This window comes from Galeopterus variegatus, unplaced genomic scaffold (genome assembly GCF_000696425.1).
Source record: "Galeopterus variegatus unplaced genomic scaffold, G_variegatus-3.0.2 Scaffold4429, whole genome shotgun sequence".
In the NCBI taxonomy this organism is placed as follows: domain Eukaryota; kingdom Metazoa; phylum Chordata; class Mammalia; order Dermoptera; family Cynocephalidae; genus Galeopterus; species Galeopterus variegatus.
The window spans coordinates 90,079-106,318 of record NW_007730540.1 but is presented as its reverse complement, the minus strand read 5'-3'; the positions used below and the strand labels follow the sequence as shown (position 1 = coordinate 106,318).

Here is a 16,240-nt window from a genome sequence, read left to right as displayed (position 1 = left end):
GATCCTTAAATGTACTTCTGTATTCACTTAATTATTTACTGTAAAGGTTGGACATTGATTTTGAGGAATAAATATGTGGATTTTCTTCCAAAGAGAGTTCAAATTTTCTTTTATTTTGATTACCATTTCGTAAAAAATAAAGATGTACTATAAGCTATTCTTTTCCAAACATTAATTATTCTTTTTTTTAAAAAAAGTTTTTTCTCTGTTTGGTAGATGACATGCACTGTGTTTGCGGTTTTTTTTTGTTTTTTTTTTTTTTTGCTGAGAGTGATGTGTTCTAGCTGTTTATATTTTTACGTTCACTTTGTGTAAGCTGTGAGGTTTATTTTTTCATCCTGCGGCAGAAGGAATTGTAAATTTGAAAAAGTAACTCATTTTTAAAGAGGGGAATAGTAGAGCATTGATTTAATCAATATGAAATTGGTTTTATAATCATACTGTTTTTTCATTCATTCTGCAAACTCTTATTAGCCATCTATTCTGTGTAAGACATTGTAAGACATGCTGTGAAGGGAGTTTAGGTGAAATATATACACTCCATTCCCTGAAGGAGCTTAGGTATAGTAGTGTTGGCATTTTTCTGTGGATTATACCCCACTATACTCCCTCAAATAGGTAGTAAATTTGATGCTTTTTAAATATTATATTTCCTATTTAAGAGATTCCTTCCTGTACTTTCTTTTAAGTATTTGTTTATTGAACAAACATTTATGGAATATCTACTGTGTAATAGTGGTGAGTAAAACAGATCTGGTCCTTGTCTTCACGGAACTTACAATCCACTTCTTTTAAAAATATTTTAAGGAGAAATTCTGTGGCAATTTCTTTTTTCATTTTGGTAATTGTAAAAGACATACTATGTGCTTTGCTTTTTTTTATTGTGGTAAAATATATATCACACAAATTACCTTCTTAACCATTTTTAAGTTTATCGTTCAATGGCATTAAGTACATTCACAATGGTTTGCAACCGTCCTCACTATCCATTTCCAGAACTTTTTCATCATCCAAAACAGAAATTCTGCACCCATTAAGTAGTAACTCCCCATTTCCCTTCCCCCTGCCCTCCAGCCCCTGGTAATCTTTATTCCACCTTCTGTGTCTATGAATTTACCTCTTCTAGGTACCTCATATCATATTAAGGAGAATTGTATGAATTTGTCCTTTGTGTCTGGCTTATTTCACTTGGCATGTTTTCAAGGTTCATCCGTGTTGCAGCATGTACCAGGATCTCATTCCTTTATAATGCATGCTTTTATTTTTATATGGAAAAAGACAGCAGTTTTTCTCCCTCACTATATGATGTCACTAAATCAAGTTCCCATAGGGACACCATAATAGATAATTTAGATGTACTAAAAGTAATAGCTGTGGGCAGGGGTAAGTAAGAAAAAAATAGAAATGCACTGAGGGAAAAATCTATGGATATATTATAATTCGAATCTTTATATGGCCTGGTAATTGAGTATAGTAATTGGGCTGCTAAGATTTTCATGTCAATTCTTTGCTGATAGAGAGCAACATTCAGCTGAAATACTCAATGGGAAGCTGGACTGTGGCTTTTGTCTTCATTAGAATTTGCATTTCACCCACTGTGCTTCTAGTTCCTTACTCTAACTTTATAAGCAAAGACTGATCATGTTGAGGTCCCCTTACAGAATGAGAGACTCTTAGAACTGGCAGGTACTTCAGAAATCGTGCTATCTAATTGGTTCATTACATTCATTAGCCAATGTGAGAGTGAAACTCTACTCAGTCTCCTGAAGCCTGCTGTTGGCCTTTTTTCACTCCCCACTCCTGTTTTCAGTGGATGTTCCACCAGAAAACCCCAGGTATCTCCTGAGTTTGACAGAGAGAAATTGGAGAGGATGTAAGCTTGATGCCGTATTAAGCTGTTCTCCATTGGAAGAGGTAAGGTTGGCTTCATCAATATAGCTTTCTCTTTCTCAAATTTCTTCCTGATACCGCTTCTCTTAAATCCAGATGGATTTTCTGACAGTATATCCTTTTTAGGAAGCCAAATTAAGGCCCCAGAGCTGTTCATTTGTTTGCCATCGACCAATTTGATGATTCTTAGACTGGGTCAGTCAGCAATTTATATCCACACCTTTAACTCACTATCCAGGAGACCCAAACATATTTTTATACAGAGGAAGATCCAACAAGGCAGTGTTTGATACCTGAGTCATCCCATCTTCCCAATTAGCCTGATTTTTCTTAATGAGTGTTATTGCTTTCTGCCTCCCTAAATGTTTTTCTGTTATGCTGTGTCTTTGGATATGAGGCTGATTCAGAATCAGATTAATCAAATGCATGTTATCCGAGTGGTGGGTTTGGGGGAAGGAGGGATAGGCTAAGAAACCTAAACCACAGAGCGGTTATTTTGCACAGCTTTGAAAGTGCTTTCCTTTTGCATCAGGTGAGAAAAGAGAGAATAAAGAGAAGTGTTATAGATAAGGTCTGTCCTTTGTTTTTTTCCCTCAGGATGTAAGTCCCAGGGGACATGTAAGAAAGAGCACCTTGGTCAAGAGCTTGAGCTTTGTAGTCCGAGTCCTGTAATAAATCCCATCTCCTGTGTTTACTCTCTGTGTGGCCTTCGCCATGTTGTTTAATTTATGTGTCTCAGTTTAATCATTTATGAAATTGAGATAATAATAGTACCACACTCATGAGGTTATTGTACAGACGAATTGAGAAATTATTTTTAAGGTGTTTTTTCATAGTTACTTTTATATAATAAGAGTTCAATAAAAGCCATCATCATCATCATTGTTATTTTATCTAGAAATCCTTACTTTCCATCTCTCTTTTCTTTCAACTGCATTATATTTTGCCCCAAATCCTTCTCTAATTTGCCTGAGTATGTGGCATATAGACTATATCTTAATGTTATTGGGTCTGTGTGGATAAAAGGAGGAAGTAATAGAATGCTCCAGTATTTCTATTTATATCTGGCAGGCTTTGGAGGGTTGTATGTTCTATAGACTTACCCTTCTGCCCCTTTGATAACTTGTTTGCCCCAGCAGCTTATTTGTCAGCTAAATGAGATCTTGCTGAAAAATGAATAAAATAAAAAATAAAGTTGACAGTGAAATGCTTCTGCAAGCACTGGGTTTGTTTTCAGGTGACAGACAAGCAGCAGGATATGTGTATCCCACTGCTCTGCTCTATTCTCCTTGGATATCTCAGTCAAGGTTCACTATTGACTTTTTCACAGTCGTAGGAAAGGTTTACAGAATGTCTTCATGAAATCGGTTAGGACTTTATTATTAACGAGTTGCTGTCAAATTTATTGTTGCTGAAATTTTGGCTCTTTACAATAGATGGACCAATTGTTAAAGCCGCAATGAAAGATACTTCCATTTTCTCCTCAAAGGTTCATTGTTCCCTGTGTTTCTCTTCATAAGCTCTGTGTGGTTAGTGACCCATATATGATTCTCTGAAAATGTTAAGAGCTTCAAAAGTCAATCCTATATTGAGTGATGCCCTATATTTTTCTGGATTCTTTGGTGGGGTTTACATCTAGATTTATTTTATTTGGAGAAAAACATTATACTTTGAAACTTTATAACATCACTCTTAACATTAACCACTAAATTTTATTAAAAAGATAGGTATTGTAGGTGAGGAGATGTAAGTTGTATTTATTTATATAGCCATCTGTTACAGAGTAAGAAAATAGTATGCAATTTTATTTGTCCTTCAGGGAAGGAAGTTAAAAATATTTATAATCTTTATTTTTAAATGATGTTCATATGGTTACCAGAGGAAAAGAATTCAGATCCTAATGGATCAGTCATACCTCCCGTAGTGCATTCTTTTCAGTTTCCATTTTTTAATGTTACTGCACCTTTTGGATGCTTTATCTTACATGAGGGACAGAATAGTGAACTATAGGTATTTGAAAAGTATAAACATGAAGGAAGAACTGGCCTGGTTTAGTACAGAGAAGCTACGGGTGGTTCAGTGAAACTCAGAAGTGAAACAAAACAATTCAGAAGGTACTTGAGACTATCATTTGCACAGCCTTTGAAACAAAACACAGCTTCTGCAGTCTTTATGATGTTTGAAAAAACCTCAAACACTAAGCATAAGTGTACAGGTAGAAAGCATCCTGGGCCATGTTATTGATTTCAAGTTCAGCCTGCTCTGTTTATTAGTTTTTAGTGATCTGATGTGATAGACATTTCTAGTCTTTAAATTGCTGTAGTTAACATTAGTCCATCCCCCTTGCCAGGTTATTTCACACCTCTGCATGGTTTTGAATCCTTTGAAAATAACAGTCTGCTTTCCCTCTTCTCGGGTAGGACCCAAGACAGAACCTAATAAAAAGAAAGGCTATATTTAAACCTGTAAATTCTATGAGAGAAGGGAGAAAAGTCCCTGTTTGCAGGAACATACTTTTTCTTTTCTAGAACAAGAGCTTAAGGGAATAGTGTCTTGATGAAGAAACTAATTAGCCATGCAGTGTGAGCCACATTGTGTAGCTTGATTCTTCTGTTTTGTCGAGAATGGGTATTCCGTTTCCTCTCTGCAGCTGAAGGTATTTTGTGGGTTGGAACAGGCTTTCACTATGTGGAGTCTCAGGACAGAGTCACTCCCTTGCTGTATGTGGAGATTCTCATCTCATGTGCCCCATTTCTCAGCCCTCTGGCTATTAATGTTGGGGGCAGGAACGGTAATCTAGATGTCAGTTTTAATATTACATCTCCCAACACCATATACTCATTTGGCCATATGATATGAATGCTACACACCTGATTGTCTTTTCTTTGTTATGGAATTTTAACCTGCCATATAATTGTGGATGTCAAGTGGGAGTCAGAAATTTATAAATCTTCTTTCTCCCCTTGATTTTTTTGGATATTAATAAGTTTTTATTGGAAATAGTGTCTGAAAGATGTCTTACCTAGACTTACACAGAATGAGAGTAGGAGTTCATGTGCTTTGTCCAGTCTGGGGTGTGAAATGTTCAGTTATGCTATACAGGCAAAGGTTCCTGTCCCCCCACCCCCAAGGGAGGACCTGGTTTAGGATACAAGGTACTTTTCACAAATGTAAGTTCCTTTTAAAATTTCTTTTCGGGATCCTGAAGTGATTTCTAATTTTTTCCCCCAAAGCTGCCAAATAAACCCTGGTAAGTAAAAAGCAAAGCAAGATTCTGCGTTCAATTCTCCTTAGAATATCTTTGTGGCAATTTTAAAAAATAGATATGGTAGCCAATGGCAAAATAGTGCTCATGTATTACAGACACATAAATCTGTAAATTTCTATGCAGGATGTAATGTCACATATGAAAATGTTACATAGTAGAAAATTTTATTTCAGAGTTCAAAAATTATATTAAGGAATTATCTGAAATTACCATAATCTTTTGTGGGAAGTTTGGGCAAAAATTTTTACCTAAGGAATAGTGAAATGATTATCACTCATATTGTATACAGATACTGAAACAAATTTTGCCTCTAGGAGAGTTGACCTCTCTCAGAATCTCAATCCCTGTTGACCATAACAGCAGAATCTGTGGTTTAGAGCACCACATCTCAAACTTTAATATGCACAAACACCATGTAGAAATCTTGTTAAAATTCAGATTCTTAGTTGGTAAAACTGTGGTGGGCCTGAGATCCTGGTGGGTGATGCCAGTGCTGCTGATCTGCAAGCAGCAAGGGTTAGAGAATATCCCAGATGAAATACTGATCCCCAAAGGTAACTACATTCTGAAAAATCTATATAGACCACAACTAATAAGAGATATGGTAGTTCTACCTTTGCTATGAGTGTTCATTAAACCTTATGTTACATTTATCATTGTGATTTGGACAAAATGAAGAACTTAGAGGTCAGTAAATCTATGCACCTATCTATATGAGCCTAAACAAAACTTTATTTCATATATATAATCTCAAGTTTGTAACAGAAGAGACAGCAACTAAATAAAATTATTTTAGCAACATATACCAAAGCTTAAGCTGCTGGGGGGACCATCTAAATATTTTATAATAGAATTAGTAAAACAGTTATCAAGACTGATCATGGTAAGCATTGAAGCCCAGGGAGCGTTGTAACAAAATTACAGTGACTAAAGCAGCATAAAGGTATGTAATGTCCTCAAGATTTCGCCATTCAACTGTGTCCATTAACTGATGAGTTCAGGATTTAAATGAAATTAGGTCAGACCCCAAAGAAACCAGTCAGTACACAAATAAGCATTTTAAAACTAAATCACAATATTAGATACTGAATTCTTGTGAGTGGGAACAGCTGGTGTTTTCATTGACTGTAAGAGATCTCAACTCAGAAGGTGCTTCATTTTTATGTAGTTTCTTAGGACTAGTTTTTTTGTTTGTTTGTGTTTTGGTAGCTGGCCTGTCCCCTTGACCTTGGTACTTGGTGTTATCAGCACCATGTTCTAACCAAATAAACCTACCGGCCAGCCCAGGACTAGTTTTTTAATGGCCTATTTTTAGTTAAGGACAAAGCTTATAATAACGAAAACAATGTATCACTGAGTAAGTATTAGCAGAATTTCATGCTCAGTCTTTTGTGCTTTGCGGACACTACAGAAACGGAAGATCTGGTTTCTGTGCTCAAGGTATTTACAGTCTGGTCATGGAAATATAATTAACACATGAGAAACGGACCAAAACAAAGACAGACCTCCTCCCACACCAACAAAATAAACCAAACACATGAAAACAAATTCTACAGTAGCTTATATGAAAACATGTGACAACATGTATTTAAATGACAAATTATGAGGTACAATCTAAAAATGAGGTAGTTTGTAGTGAGGGCATTTTTGATTGCAACCGTGACAGCAATGTAGGAGCATGACTAGCATGTAGTAGACTAGAACTAGGGTTGCCAAATGTTTTACAATGTGTTTTGCTGCACAAGTGCTTCACACAAGTAATTCCTCAGCCAAAATGCCTGGGACATCGTCACTGAGAAACAATGCCAGGATTTCATTTGAGAAAAATCTGAGAAGACTGGAGACATCAAGAGAAGTGTTCATGGTGTGTACCTGTCTTCGTCCTCTCGAAACCCTAAAATCCTAAGGGAAAGTGGAATGTAAGAGGAAACACAGATGCATGAATTTATGTGTCTGGCCTTACCTAGTGGATCTATTTAAAATCATTTACCAGTTGTAAACTGTTGCCTAAGAGTTCATAAAGCTGTGTCATTTTACACACAAGATGACTGAGACCCAGAGCTTATTGTAAGTGATGTAGTTCTGACTTAACATGGGCAGCAGACTTGCATGTATATTAGCTAATATTCTGAAGATGCTTTTAGGCAAGATCTTCGTTCTGATCATTTACAGCTATCAGTTAAAACACATTCATGCATATATCCCTCTCTCTATATAAAGATAAAACATCTCATACCTTAACTCCATGTATCCACACACACACACACACACACACACACACACACACACACACACACACACACACACAGAGTACTGGGGAGAAGAGAAAAGAAAAGACTACAATTAAAGAGAGAACACCATACTTTTAGACCTTGCAGGTTTAAGTTATAGATGAAGGCAGCTGTCATGGGTTACAATTCCAGTGGCACTATAAATTCCTTCTACCCTCCTCTCTCCCCAAGATATCTTGCCCTAATAGCTGAAATTACTTTTACAAGGGATGAAGCTTTTTGTTCTATAATGCTTAAAATTCAAACAGTTCTGGGAGAGGTAATACTATGATTTAAGTGCCCAGAAACTTGTAAATGACTGATGATGGTTTTTAATTTGGAAAAGATTTGGAGAGAAGATATTGAGTAGGAGAAAGTCATCAGGACTTTATGGAATAATGGACAAAGGGACAAACAAATGTAGGGAGTTGTCAAGATTTTTGATTATTTCATAGTTTTGCATTGGACCTGTGATGGATATTCCTTTTATGAGTGAAGAGACCGTGACCTGCCTGATGCATGGTGCATATTCACTGTGTATCAACTTGGAGTTTTTTAAACCAATTATTTTCCAGTGTCTGCCCTCAACTAAGAGTGTGGAGTGAAGAAGTAGAGAAGATCACACCCTAAACTAAGTAAAATGCTGATCACCAGAAAATGGTTGATTCAAAGGGACAATTTTCAGCCCAAATGAATTCACTTGAAATGAATGCCAACCTGAACTGAATTAAGTTGTGCTCTTTCAGATCCACTGCTGTGAATTTGGTAGAGAGTTGTCTAGATTTTACATAGCTCTAAGCTAAAATTATAGGTCGAACTGTGACTTTTGGAGCCTCTAACACTGTTTGAATTTCTAACAATTTTTACTGAGCTTTGAATCTACTGGTAAATGAACAAACCTGTGTTCATGATGAGTGGACCGAATTAATTTATTCAGATGAGTGTCTACATGTGTGGATGCATCTTTAATCTAGTTTGAATTCTAGGTTCTATTACATTTACTAGAAAAATTAAAACAAGTTTATTTTGGTGCTTGTGATGATTTCTTCTTCTTCTTCTTTTTTTTTTTTTTTGTCCTTTTTGAGACCGTCCGCACCGCGCTCAGCCAGTGAGCGCTGTGAGCGCACTGAACGCACCGGTCATCCCTATATAGGATCCAAACCCACGGCGGAGCGCTGCTGCGCTCCCAGCACTGCACTCTCCCGAGTGCGCCACGAGCTCGGCCCATGATTTCTTCTTTTTAATCTGTTTTGTCACTTCAGTTTCTTTTTTTTAAAAAAATCTAACAGTATATTTTATTTATTTATTTTTTTATTGAAACATAATCAATTGTGTATATCTGTGGGGTACAGTGTTAAATATCAATACCTGTGTACAACGTGTGATACTCAAATCAGGATAATTAATATATTCAGCCGTACACATTGTAGTCATTTTTTGAGGCCCTTTACCGATTTATTGCTAACTTCCCTCCCACTCCCCCTTTCCCACCACTGTTGACCTCAGTTCTCTTCTCTCCTTTGGAAGGTAAATGAACTATTGTGATTGTTGTATCTTTCTTTCTTTTTAAAATTTATTTGTATATATATTTTTAACTCCCACTTATGAGTGAGGACATGTAGTATTTCTTTCTGTGCCAAGCTTATTTCACTTAACATAATTTTCTCTAAGTTCATCCATGTTGCTGCAAATGGCAGAATTTCATCCTTTTTCATGGCTGAATAATATTCCGTGTAGTAAATATAACACATTTTCCTTATCCAGTCATCCATCAATGGATATTTAGGTTGGTTCCAACTTTTGACTCTTGTAATTAGAGCTTCAATAAACATGGGAGTGCAGGTGTCCCTTTGACATGATGATTTCCATTTCTTTGGGTAAATACCCAGCAGTGGGATTGCTGGATCATATAGCAGTTCTATTTATAGTTGTTTGAGGAACCTCCATGCTATTTTCCATAATGGCTGCACCAATTTACAGTCCCACCAAGTGTAGGAGGGTTCCCCTTTCTCTGCATCCTTGTCAGCATTTGTTATTCTGTCTTTTTGATAATAGCCAGTCTAACTGGGGTGAAATGATATCTTGGTGTGGTTTTGATTTGCATTTCCCTGATGTTTAGTGATGTTGAGCATTTTTTCATGTGTCTCTTGGCCATTTGTGTATCTTCCTTTAGAAATGCCTGGTCAGCTCCTTTGCCCATAAACAGGTTACTTAGTTTTTTACTGTTAAGTTGTTTGGATTCTTTGTATATTCTGGTTATTAATCTCTTGCTGGATGCATAGTTTGCAAATATTTTCTCCAATTCTGTAGGTTGTCATTTTACTCTATAAACTGTTTCTTTTGCTGTGCAGAAGCTTTTTAGTCTGGTATAATCCCATTTGTTTATTTTTTTCTGGTGTTGTCTGTGCTTTTGGGGTCTTATTCATAAAGTCTTTGCACAGTCTGCTTCTTGAGGCATTTCCCCTGTTTTCTTTTAAGAGTTTTATGGTTTCAGGTCTTATATTTAAGTTTTTAATCCACTTTGAGATGATTTTGGTAGAGGTTGAGAGGTACAGGCCTAGTTTTAGTCTTCTACATATGCATGTACAGTTTGCCTAGCACCATTTATTGAAGAGATAGTCTTTTCCCCATTGTGTGTCTTGTTGCCTTGTCAAAGATAAGTAAGCTGTAAGTATGTGATTTCTGGGTTCTTTATTCTGTTTCATTGGTCCGAGTATCTTTTTATGCCAGTACTATGCTATTTTGTTTACTATACCTTGTAGTATAATTTGAAATTAGGTAGTGTTATGCCTCCAGCTTTATTTTTTTGCCAGGATTGCTTTGGTTATTTGGGGTCTTTTGTTGCTCCATTTGTTACACTTTTTTAATTTCTGTGAATGTCATTGGTATTTTGATGGAGGTTGTAATGAATCTGTACATTGCTTTGGGTAGTATAGACATTTTTACAATGTTAATTCTTCCAATCCAAGAGCATGGAATGTCTTTCCATCTTTTTGTATCCTCTAACTTCTTTCATCAGTGATTTGTAGTTCTCATTTTAGACATCTTTCACCTCCTTGGTTAAAGTTTATTCCTAGGTTTTGTTTGTTTGTTTTGTTTTTGGTAACTATTGTCAATGGGCTTTCTTTCTTTTTTTCTTTTTCTGCTAGTTCATTATTGGAGTATTAAAATGCTACCAATTTTTGTGTGTTGATTTTGTATTCTGCAGTATTACTGAAATCATTTATCAGCTTTAAGAGTTTTTTGGTAGAGTCTGTAGGTTTTTCTGTATGTTGGATGATGTCATCTGCAAACAGGGACAATTTGATGTCATCTGCAAACAGGGATGTCATCTGCAAACAGGGACAATTTGACTTCATCTTTTCCAATCTGGATGCCTTTTATTTCTTTCTCTTGCCTGATTGCTCTGGGTAGTAATCTCAATACTGTGTTAAATAGGAGTGGTGAGAGTGGGCATCTGTGTCTTATTCATGTCCCATTTTGGATGACGTTAGTGGTAGGTTTGTTGTATATATTTTTTATCTCGTCAAGGTCCTTTCCTTCTATACCTAATTTGTTGACAGTTTTTATCATGAGGGGATGTTGAATTTTGTCACATGTTTTTTCTGCATCTATCGAGATAATTATTTGATTTTTGTCATTGATTTTGTTGATGCATTGTATCATATTTATTGACTGGCATATGTTTAACCATCCTTGCATCTCTGGGATGAATCCCACTTGGTCATCGTATATAATTTTTTAAATGTGTTGCTGTATTCTTTTTGCCAATATTTTGTTAAGGATTTTTGCATTGATGCTCATTAGATATATTGGCTTTCAGTTTCTTTTTGTTGTTGTTGTTGTATTTTTGTCTGGTTTTGGTATCAGGGTGATGCTGGCCTCATAGAATGCATTTGGGAGAATGGCCTCTGTTTCAATTTTGCGGAATAGTTTGAAGAGAATTGGTATTAATTTGTCTTTAAAAGTTTTGTAGAATTCAGCATTAAAGCTATCCAGTCTAGGCCTTTTTTTTGTTGAGAGGCAGCTGATTAGTGCTTCAGTCTCATTGCTTGTTATTTGTCTGTTCAGGCTTTCTGCTTCTTCTTGGTTCAGTCGTGGTAGTTTGTATGTGTTCAGAAATTTATCTGTTTCTTCCAGGTTTTCAAATTTGTTGGCATATAGTTGTTTGTAATAGTCTCTAATTATTATTTGTATTTCTGTGGTGTTGGTTTTAAAGTCTTCTTTTGCATTTTTTGATTCTATTTGGGTCTTCTTCTTTTTTTTAGTCAGCCTAGCTAATGGTTTGTATATTTTGTTTATCTTCTCAAAATACAGCTTTTTGTGGGGCCAGCCCGGTGGCGCACTGCTACAGTGTGCCGCTTGGGAGCACAGCGGCGCTCCCGCTGAGGGTTCGGATCCCTTGTGGAGACCGGTTCCCGCTCACTGGCTGAGCGTGGTGCAGACGCAACACCGAGGGTTGCGATCCCGTTGCCGGTCCCCAGTATGGGCGTGATACCGAGGGTTGCGATCCCGTTACCGGTCAGTAAAAAAGACAAAAAGGAAAAAAAATTGTCAAGACTTGATTTGTGACCTAACATGTTGTCTGTCCTGTAGAGTGTTCCATGATCTGATGAGAAGAATGTATAGTCTGTAATTGTTGGATGAAATGTTTTGTAGATATCTACCAGGTCCGTTTGGTCTAAAGTGTGGCTTAAAGTCTGTGTTTCTCTGTTGATTTGTTGTGTAGACCATCTGTCCAATGGTGAAGGAGGGGTGTTCAGGTTCCCAACTGTTATCATATTGGGGTCTATCTCTTTCTTTAGATCTAATAGTGTTTGCTTTATATTGCTGAGTGCTCCATTGTTGGGTGCATACATAATTATGATTGTTATGTCTTCTTGATGGATAGATCCTTTTATCATTGTACAGTGGCCTTTGTCTCTTTTTACAGTTTTTAGTTTAAAGTCTATTGTATTCAATATAAGAATAGCTACTGCTGCTCACTTTTGATTTCCATTTGCATGGTATTTCTTTTTCCATTCCTTCACTCTTAGTCTGTGTGTCTTTACGAGGTGAGACTCTTGCAGCCAGCATATTGTTGTGTTTAGCTTTTTAATTCAACCAGTATGTGTCTTTTGAGTGGGAAATTTAATCCATTTACATTTAGAGTTGTTATTGAAAGGTATTGTCTTATTCTTGGCATTTTATTGACTTTCGTTTGGCTGTTTTAAATATCTTTTGTTCTTTTCTTCCTCTTTTATTGTCTGTCTTTGGTGTTTTTTTTTTTTTCCTTTTTGTCTTTTTTCGTGTCCAGCAATGGACCACAACCCTCAGTGTCGCGCCCGTACCGGACCGGGACCGGCAACGGGATCGCAACCCTCGGTGCTGCGCCCGCCCCTCGCTCAGCCAGTGAGCGGGAACCAGTCTGTATGTGGGATCCGAACCCTTGGCGGGAGCGCCGCCGCACTCCTAAGCGGCGCACTGTAGCAGGGCGCCACCAGGCTGGCCCTGGTGTTGTTTTTTTGAGGTGGTATGATATTGTTTATTTCTCTTTCTCACTTCCATTTTTGTTCTACCAGTGGGGTTTGTTTTTTCTGGTGTGTTTGTGGTAGTGTTTATTGTTTTTTACATTCCAGATGCAGGACTCCCTTGAGCATTTCTTGCAAGGCTGGTTGTGTGGTGGTGAAATCCTGCAGTTTTTGTTTGTCTGGGAAATACACTATTTCTCCTTCATTTCTGAAGGATAGACTTGCTGGTTATAATATTCTTGGCTGGCAGTTTTTTTCTTTTAGTATTTTGAATATATCATTCCATTCTCTTCTGGCTTGTAGAGTTTCTGTTGAGAAGTCAGCTGTTAGTCTGATGGGGACTCTTTTATAGGTGACTTGATGTTTTTCTCTTGTTTTTAGGATTCTCTCTTTGTCTTTGAGTTTTGCCAGTTTGACTATACTGTGTCTCAGAGAGAACCGTTTTGGGTTGAATCTGTTTGGGGATCTTTTAGACTCCTGGATTTGAAGGTTCATGTCTCTCCCTATACCAGGGAAGTTTCATGCTATTATTGCATTGAATAGATTTTCATGCTATTTCCTTTTTCCTCCTCTCCTGGAACACCAGTGATTTGTATGTTTGTACAATGCAGGTTGTCTGCTACCTCTTTTATATTTTCTTCATTTTTTCATTCTTTTTTCTTTTCTCCTCTCTGTCTCTCTCTCTCTCCTTTCCATTCCCCCATGGATTCTTTCAAAAAGACGGTCTTCCAGATCAGAAATTCTTTCTTCTGCTTGCTCTAACTGTATGCTTAATTTCTTGGTTGTGTTTTTTATTTCTTTGAACGAATCCTTCTGTTCCAGGAGTTCTGGTGCATTCTTTTTAAAGATATTAATCTCTTTGTAAATTTCGTGTTTCATATACTGGATACTCTTTCTCATTTCATTATGTTCATTTTCATCTGAGTCTTCTTGTATTTCACTGAGTTTTCTTAAGAGTGTTACTTGGAATTCCTTTTCAGTCATTTCGAGGGTTTCTCGCTCTGTGGGGTCTGGTATTTGAGAATTATTGTAGTCTTTTGGTGGTGTCACATTTTCTTGTTTTTTTAGTATTTCTCATATCTCTACCTCAATGTCTGGTCATCTGGTAGAGCGGTTGCTTCTTTTATTACTCTGGAGTGGGCTTTGTGTAGAGATACTTCCTAATGTAGATGTGTTCTGAGTAGAGGCAGTAGTGTAGTCATTGTGTGGGCACTTCATCTGTATTCATTGTTGGAGTTGTGTGTGGGTGCCTCTGTGGCCTAGGCACTGAGGCACTTAGTGATTTCTTGCTGAGGTTAATGATATTGTGCTGATTTGTCAGGGCATGGGTGAGCTCTTGAGTTCTTGGGAGAAGTGCCTGGGTGCCCTTTTGCCCTTTGCTGGGGTGGGTGACTCTGGGCAGGGTTTCTCTTTCCTCTTTCTTATAGGCAGAGAGTCCTTCTGGGTCCTTTCTTCCCCTGGTTAGTGGTGATTGAGTTGGTGGTGATTAGGATTTTTTTCTACTCAATTAGTGTATCCTGGTTTCTCAAGTCTCAGGGGGGTCTCATGAGTCTCTAACCACAGATCAGTGTTGTGTGGGCTGTGCGTGTACCTCCCACCCCCAGGTGTGCTACCACTTATGGCAGTGTGATTCCCCCTATGGGTTGGTCCACTGGGTCACAGGTCTGTGCTTGCTAAACTCTTCCCTGGGCTCTGCTGGTGACTGTCCTTTGTCAATACAGTCAATTGTATGTGGGCCACCTGCACAGCAGTGGTGGCTGGTGCTATGGTGGCAAGCCACCCTTGCTGTGGAAGTGGCTATGGCAGTGGCTATTGTTTACACCTGTGAGGCAGCAGTTTCTGCAGCAGTGTCAGGGGCTGCCCACCACTGTTGGTCCTGAGGCATGCTTCCTACCTTCTGCTGGTCTGGTGGAGGTATTCCTATGGCTATTCTCACTTCAGTTTCTAAATGGAACATGTAACTGTGAAGAAATTCAGTCATAGAGAAAACATATTCTTAATTCCCATTAATATTGGAATGTCTTGTTTTCACACAGAACTGATTAGCCCAGCTATCTACCGAGATTGGCCTTGGGCTGAGGTACCAAAGGTGTTTTCTTCTGGCCCCATGATTTGAGAAAATCACTTTTAACCTGTGGAAGCCCCTTATTTTCCATGAGTTAGTCAACAAACCTTTACTTGACTATTCAAAAGGAGATTTGAAGACAGAGGTGCTCTTAGGGGCTGTAAGATGAGTATAAGGCACAGTCTTTGCCCTGTGGAGGCAATGATCAGGTTGTTGAGATTAATGTATCACAAGAAGAATAGTTATAACGCTAGATATTCAAAATATTGGAACAGACTAAATGCCCAATCGCTGAGGTGAATTCTCAATAAAGGATTGGTCTAAGTGTGTAGGATTTCATCAACAAGGGCTTCTGGGCAATGGTGATTTTTAAGATGAGTCTTGGTAAGAGTGGCCGATGGCTTGGTGTGAGATGAAGGTTTTTCAGGCTGAGGGCACTAACAAAGTATGTGTAAAGGGCAATGAAAGCTGATGATGTGTGGAATACCTAAGGGGATCCTGTGCCCGGAACATCCAAGGCTTGTGGTCTTTGTATTTAGCCAGTGCCCACATCTTTAAAAATATATGTAGCTAATAAATGTAATTTTAGAAACCAATTTGTCTCTCTCTAGTTAAGCATTAATTACTGACAATTAAATTCCTTTAATTTCACATACTAATTTAGTGTGATTGATTATTTTAACTTATTTCAGACACTTTAAACAAAGAAACATGCACAGATACGAATATTGAAAATTGTGGCCTTACTTACACTCACCCTATTTTAAAACACCAACACTGTGGGTTTAATTAATATCATTATTATTTCAATATTTCATTTTATACCTTCTTAGGGTTATAGATTTACTTATTTGGGTTCTTTCCAGAGGATTCAGTAATGTTTTTTTTGTTTGTTTGTTTCTTTTTGGGTTGTGTGATCTTTATGGAGCTACAGGTAAAACCGTGCCTTCTCAGAATAAGCAGGGTTATGGGATCTGTTGTTAACTGTTAGGATCTTGGTTGCTTTCTCCACGTCTGAGTCACTGGTTGGCAGTGAGCTGAATGTCCATAATTTTTTTCTCTTTTTGAGACCGGCTACACCGCGCTCAGCCAGTGAGCGCTGTGCGCACACCAGTCATCCCTATATAGGATCCAAACCCACAGCGGGAGCGCTGCTGTGCTCCCAACGCCACACTCTCCCGAGTGCACCACGGGCTCGGCCCATGAATGTCCATAATTTTGTTTTTAATGGTTAAAT

General features: G+C 37.7%; 1 protein-coding gene across 1 annotated transcript in view; it reads left to right on the top strand.

Moving 5' to 3' along the window:
- Positions 1-1,865: 1,865 nt before the first annotated feature.
- The window catches only part of LOC103603080 (cyclin-dependent kinase 14-like), a gene marked incomplete at its 3' end in the record, with an annotated part of 83,523 nt that continues 69,148 nt past the window's right edge, over positions 1,866-16,240 (top strand). Inside the window, exon 1 of the mRNA XM_008587556.1 lies at positions 1,866-1,914. The remainder of the gene's footprint in view (positions 1,915-16,240) is intronic.